At 49.9% G+C, this 6668-nt stretch overlaps 1 long non-coding RNA gene across 1 annotated transcript; it reads right to left on the bottom strand.

The window, feature by feature from the left end:
• Window positions 1–4778: 4778 nt before the first annotated feature.
• LOC105525180 lies at window positions 4779–6590 on the bottom strand. Its single transcript, XR_001003866.1, has 2 exons — window positions 6358–6590; window positions 4779–5029 (listed from the first exon to the last, which is right to left on the bottom strand). It is a non-coding gene; the product is annotated as an uncharacterized LOC105525180 (long non-coding RNA).
• Between the last annotated feature and the right edge of the window lie 78 nt (window positions 6591–6668).

Genomic DNA, 6668 nt, shown 5'->3' with positions numbered 1-6668 from the left:
CATATCTGGGTCCAGTGCAGTTTAACTCAGGAAGCAGTGCCCGCCCTATTGCCCAAGCGAGTAGGCAAGCGGCAGGGTCTTGGGGGTGAGAATCACGAGCCCTGCCTTGCCTCTCTTCTCACCAGTGCTGGAAATGCCATTGACAAGGAACAATCTATATGACAAGATGAGACCTCAAAAGCAAATGCATCTGGGCACAGTGGCTCACACCTGTAATCCCAGCACTTTGGGAGGCCAAGGCGGGCAGATCACCCGAGGTTAGGAGTTTGAGACTAACCTGGCCAACACAGCAAAACCCCATCTCTACTAAAAACACAAAAATTAGCCAGGCATGGTGGCAGGTGCCTGTAATCCCAGCTACTCAGGAGGCTGAGGCAGGAGAATCGCTTGAACCCGAGAGGTGGAGGTTGCAATGAGCCAAGATCATGCCATTACACTCGAGCCTGCGCGACAAGAGCAAAACTCCGTCTCAAAAAAAAATAAAAATAAAAAAGCAAATGCACCTGGGAGAACTAAATGTTGACTTAAATTCATGCTAAGGTGTAAATGACTGCTAGCAGCTGCTTTCCTGAGTGCTGATTGATGATAAAGGAGGAGGAGAAGGCACACCCAGAGTTGATGCAGTCAACATGTTTTCATGGACAGAGAGCACTGGGCTGAGTCTGGGGCTGGGAGATCTAATCCCCACTCTGCCTATCATTTATCTGATGATTTTTAGGAATGTTATTCTACCTTTAGAGCCTCGATTTACAAATCTATAGCAGGGGACAATTCAACTAGGTAATCTCTAAGGTCTTTCCAGATCTGGCAAATAGTGATTCAGCCGTAGCCTCTAGCCTACTTCCATTCATCTTCTTAACCTCACACTGTGCAGGTAACATTATCATGCATATGCCGAAAACTCCTGTTGTTCAGACCAGAGTCGAACAATGCCCCCCAAGCAGATTTAGAAACCAAGGTCATCAAAACCCCGACAGAGAGGGACAGAAGACTGAATCTCAATATACTCAATGATCCTTTGGAATCACGGGGGTGGAGCTCCGTTAGACATGACATAAGACCCTGTGGTCACACATACGAAATTACAATCATCCCTCAGACTTGTGGAGTGAGTTACTATGAGCCATCCCCTTTCCTATCCCTTTTCTAAGTTGATCTTCTCTAAAACTGTGGGAAGCAGACAGGGCAAGATGTTTCACCCCCACTTCACAGACTGAGAAACTGAGTCTCAGACAGAGGAATCATAGCAAGTGAGTGGCAGCCAAGCCTCCAATTCAGATCAAGTAAGGAGTCCTCATGTCCCACGTGCCCACCACCCACTGCCACTTCCTTTCTCATTTTCCACCTCTGTTTCAAGATACAAAAGTGAGGGAGAAAAAGGCAGAGGGAGGCAGCCCTGCCAGAAAATCTGGCTCAGTCGCTCCTGTCAGCTCTCTCTCCTCTCTCCCTTCTCGCTGCCTGGAGGCAGAAACCTCAGACCACCACCACCTTCCTACTGCAGCCTCCCACCTGGGACAGCACCTTGTCCCTGTGCCCCATGAGGCCAGCTTGCTGCAGCAAGCCTCATGGTGGTTAACTCTCCTTTGCCCCTTCCCCTTCAGCTCTGCCCCACCAAAGCCAGGCCTACTCTGGGATCATTATAAAGCAGGTGACCTCCGCTCATGACTAATTGTGCAAGTAGGGCAGAGGTAAGAACAATCCCAGGAAAGAGGGTGGAGGCGGGGAAAGAGAGAGAAAAATAAAAGAGAGAGACAGGCAGACAGACAGAGAGAGTGCTGCTTTAATAAGAGGGTAATTGCCCTGTTTAGGATTACAATCTGCCAGTATTTCACTAAACTTTATGACACATGATGACAAGTTAATAAGCCGGATGCCTCACTGTGTGCCTTAAGCAGATGCTCCATGGGTTACCTCCCATGCCTCCTCATGCAGGGAGGTAACCCCCACGGCCAGAAAAATACACAGAGCCAGCCAAAAGGAAAAAAAAATCCCCAGGAAGGTGTGGGAGAAGAGAGTCGCTAAGGTGGGGAAACTGGTTATTTCTGTTGTCAAAATGGCCCCAGCAATAAATCACCATTAATAATACTGTCATCTATCAAAGAGGAGCTCTGGTTGCCAAGGCCTTTGAAGTGGCAGCACCTATAATTTCCCACCTATAAAAGGTACCTTTGTGCATATGTCACGCTGGAAGATGACAAGAGCAAGACACCAAGGAGTTCACACCGTCTCCACGCCCATCCCAATGGCGGATCCTTGGAGTGCCAAGTTGTGCCCACTCCCTCCCTCACGCAGGATGGCCCGGGGCCTGCCTGACTTCATTCACTTGCTTGAAGGCAGAGGGGCTGGGTGAAAGGAGGGGTGGGGACTGCCAGGAGTGGCTGCATGTCCAGACAGATCGGGAGCTCCCAGCCTCTCTCACCAGCTAGCCACGCTGTGATGGGGAGGGACACCTTCCATCCTCCCCTCAGCTCCAACCCCCAAGAGCAAAGGCCTGAGGGAGCCTGAGGTCTAAGACAGTGTCAGTCAAAAAGGGAGCCCTGCCGGGCATGGTGGCTCACGCCTATAATCCTAGCACTTTGGGAAGTCGAGGCAGGTGGATCACCTGAGGTCAGGAGCTCAAGACCAGCCTGGCCAGCATGGTGAAACCCTGTCTCTACTAAAAATACAATAATTAGCTGGGCATGGTGGCAGGCGCCTATAATCACAGCTACTCAGGAGGCTGAGGTAGGAGAACCGCTTGAACCTGGGAGGTGGAAGTTGCCGTGAGCTGAAATCACGCCACTGTACTCCAGCCTGGGTGACAAGAGTGAAACTCTGTCTCAAAATAAAAAAGGGAGCCCTGACACAGCATCACCAGGGAGTCTCCCCAGGTGCCCCTGCTAGGGATCTGGAAATTACGGGGGGCATGGGACATGAGGACACTTCACTTGACCTGAGTTGGAAGCTCTACTACCACTTACTTGCAGTGATTCCTCCATCTGAGACTCGGTTTCTCAATCTGGAAAATGGGGGTGAAAATTCTTGCTCTGTCTACTTCACACAGTTCCACAGAGGAGTAAATTAGATAAGGGATGGGAAAGGGAAAACAAGATGGTCATAGAATCTGCATCTTGATCCAGCTCCCCAGGAAGTGAGTTTCACAGACAAAAAGGTTTAAGAAGCGCTGGCCTGAAGTCCCTTCCCCTCTGCCGAACCAGGAGTATGAGTGCTGTAGAAAGGTGGCTAGGGCTGCCTGGCCAGAAATTAATCACCTCAGGGTTCTGGAGGCTGGAAGGCCAAGACCAAGGTGTTGGCAGGATTGGTTCCTTCACACGCCCCATCTGTGGCTTGCAGGTGGCTGTCTTCTCCTCGCTTCTTCACAGGGGCTCCCCCTCTGCACTTGTCTGTGTCCACGTTGCCCCTTACCCAACAAGGACACCATTCCTATGGACTAGGGCCCACACTAGTGACCTCATGTTAACCTAATTACCTCTTTAGAGACCCTATCTCCAAATACAGTCACAGTCTAAGGTACTGGGGTTAGGACTTCAACATATACATTTTGAGGGGGACAGAATTCAGCCCCTAACAGGCCTTAAAGCTCATCCCAGGATGAGCCCTGACCGGACAAAAAAAAAAAAAAAGGCCCTAAAAGCCACTTAGGCTGCTGGCAACATCTGAAACTCTCATTTCCTGATCCTGGGATAAATTTTCTGAATTAACTGAGCCCAGACTTCTGTTCCTGTACACCCACTGTACCTCACGGTGATTTGTCTTTAGATTTAAAATAGCTGGGTGCAGTGGTGACTTATGCCTGTAACCCCAGGACTTTGGGAGTCCGAGGCAGGCGGATTGCAAGGTCAGGAGTTCAAGACCATCCTGGCTAACATGGTGAAACCCTGTCTCTACTAAAAATACAAAAAATTAGCCGGGCGTGGTGGCACATGCCTGTAGTCCCAGCTAACTCAGGAGGCTAAGGCAGAAGAATCGCTTGAACCCAAGAGGCAGAGGTTACAGGGATACAGAGAGCTGAGACCGTGCCACTGCACTTCAGCCTGGGCAACCTAGCGAGACTCCATCTTAAAAAAAAAAAAAAAAAAGATTTAAAATAGAGGTGCCGGGCTCAGTGGTTCATGCCTATAATCCCAGCGCTGTAGGGGGGGTCGGCTGAGGCAGGAGGATTGCTTGAGGCCAGAAGTTTAAGACCAGCCTGAGCAACATAGTGAGACCCCACCTCTACAAAAAAAAAAAAAAAATTTCATTAGCGAGTGTGGTGGCATGCATCTAGAAAATAAAGAAGTAGAAGAAAATAGGCCCACATCCCATCGAAGAGGAGGCTCCACCTTGGTCCTGCCTCCCAGTGAGGTCATTTTGAATGTCACTTAGACTGAGAATCCCAAGATGTCTCTAAAAGTGAACATGTATTGAGCATAAAGTGTACTCTGTCCCTGGCACTGTTCTGAGAACTGATATCATTTCATCCGTACAACTACCTATGAGGCAGGAACAAATAAGGAACAGGTTGGGTAATTTGCTCAAGGTCAACAGTTAGCAAGGGCCAAGCCTGGCCTGGAACCCACGTCTTTGTGACTCTAGAGCCCACGACTTCACCCCCGATGCTTTTCTGCCTCCTCTCTACAGGTGGAGATACAAGCTATCAAAGTTTGAGTGGCCCTTGCTGCCTGTGATCACCTACGGAGCTGCTAGGAGTTTAGGACTAGACTTTATCATTTTATGGAGTATTTAAAGCTACTTTTATCTGTGGGGTATTGTTTCAAAACCAAGGCCATATAGTTTTATGTGTTTTATGTAAATGCATGTGTAGTTTATAGATAGCAAAGTTTGCATGCATTTGTTCTATGAATCAGCTCAGGCTGGACTTCCTGGGAATTGCACAGGAAGATCTCAGGGTCTCTTTCTGCTGATGGCTCTCTCTTCCACAGCCGGTCCCTTCCCTTCCCTGGGCTTCAATTTCCACGTTAGTAAATGAACGTGTTAAGCTATTTCTACAATCCCTTCCTTCATGGGCATTGTTGATTCCTAGGAAGCCCTGATGAAGAGAAAGGATGGTAAGAGTTTACCTAAACGTCTCTGCACCCCATGCCTGAAAACTCAAAGCTCAGCCCCGAAGCTTCTATGAATCCTGAGACAAAGAAAAGGACTTCAAGGCCTCATACCTATCAACAAGAGAGATTCCTGCTGCTCCAGCCCCTCCACCCCTTCACCTTTGCACTGAGGAACCCCCCATCACCAGGAGGGAAGGAAGCCTGCCCGCAAGGGGGCACTCCCACAGCCCACCAACTCCCGTGCCCAGCTGCCCCTGAAATCCTCGGACTCATTTGTCCAGCAGCCTTGATTTTGTCAGGGGTACCAGTCACGTAATCCCTGAGGTGTCTACAAAACCTCGCAGTCATGGGCTTCGCGCACACTCAAGAACAGTGAGAAGCTTCAAAAGCTAAGGAGCCCTTTCCCGATGCTTCCATGGTCATGGTGTCTTGATGATTCCTGAGGTCTTGATACTCTGTCATGGATTGGCAGTTTGGAAACGGTTTCCTGGTCTGGCTGTCCTAAGGGTCCCTGGTTATGTGACTGGGAACAAACTCTTCAACTTTCCAGGCACAGTTTTCTTCTGTAAAATGACAGGGTTGGGTACAAGTTTCCTGAGGCCCTGGGGCCTTGTGGCTGAGTTTATCTACCCTCCCCCTGTCCATCCACCTATGGAAGTACTCCTAAAGCATTTCACAGTCACAAGGAAAAGGCAAACAAGGTCCCCCAGCCCCCCCACACAGAGGAGCTACACCTGTACCCCTCCCTCAAGGCTGGGCTTCCTCTCCCCAAGCACACACAAGCTCTTCTTGGCCTCCCAGCTCTTTTCAGCAGCTCCCCGGAATGGAACGGCCCAGCCATGGCTTCTCAGAGGACAGCTTCTTGGCAGAGCTGGGAGTGGGTGGAGTAGAGCACATTTTTTCCTTTGAGGTCCAAAGGGCTGTCAACCCTCTTCAGCTGCCCTGGGGCCCGACAGCCACAGAGAGAGATTTATGACCTGGATAGCTTTGATCCCAGCCTCCGATAAACATCAGGAACAGCTCGACCCTAAACCCCTGAGGAGAAGGTTTATGGATCAGAATGCAGCCTCCTGGAGAAAACAGCCCAGGAGGGGGTGCCCAGGGACTGATTGGGCCCTTAAAATTCTCTCATCAAGCAGAGTCACTGCCATCCGCCCTTGCCCTCTGGAGAAAGGGACACAGCTGGGTGACTGAGGCCTTTGAACAAGAAGCAAAGCTGATCAGAGAGAGGTGAAGATCCTGTCAAAGGTTAAACTAGGGAAGGAGTGGAGGCGGTGGGCCCAGGCCTCTGAAATTCCCCACCCCCTCTCACCTGTTCTTCCAAACAGCGTTGCCCATGTTTCTCTAAACCACAGACTGAGACAGAGCAAAGAGAGAGCGCGCCAGATAAGATCTGAATGAGAAAGGAATGTTTCATCCACGGGTTTTGTTGTCCCTGTTCTTGTTGTTGATACTGTTGTTCTTGGTGATGATAGGGGTGGTTAATTGCTTGATTATATTTCATCTCTGTCTTCTTTCCGAAAGGACAGAGGGCCAGGAGAGTCTCTGTGTGGTCACAAACCCTTCATGGCTTTTTCCCCGTCCCTTCCACTTGACCATGTGGGATGGCAGGGAATCCACGCA

The sequence above is a fragment of the Colobus angolensis genome, unplaced genomic scaffold, assembly GCF_000951035.1.
Source record: "Colobus angolensis palliatus isolate OR3802 unplaced genomic scaffold, Cang.pa_1.0 Scaffold52, whole genome shotgun sequence".
NCBI lineage: Eukaryota > Metazoa > Chordata > Mammalia > Primates > Cercopithecidae > Colobus > Colobus angolensis.
The sequence above is the reverse complement of the archived record's forward strand: the minus strand, read 5'-3'. Positions and strand labels throughout refer to the sequence as shown.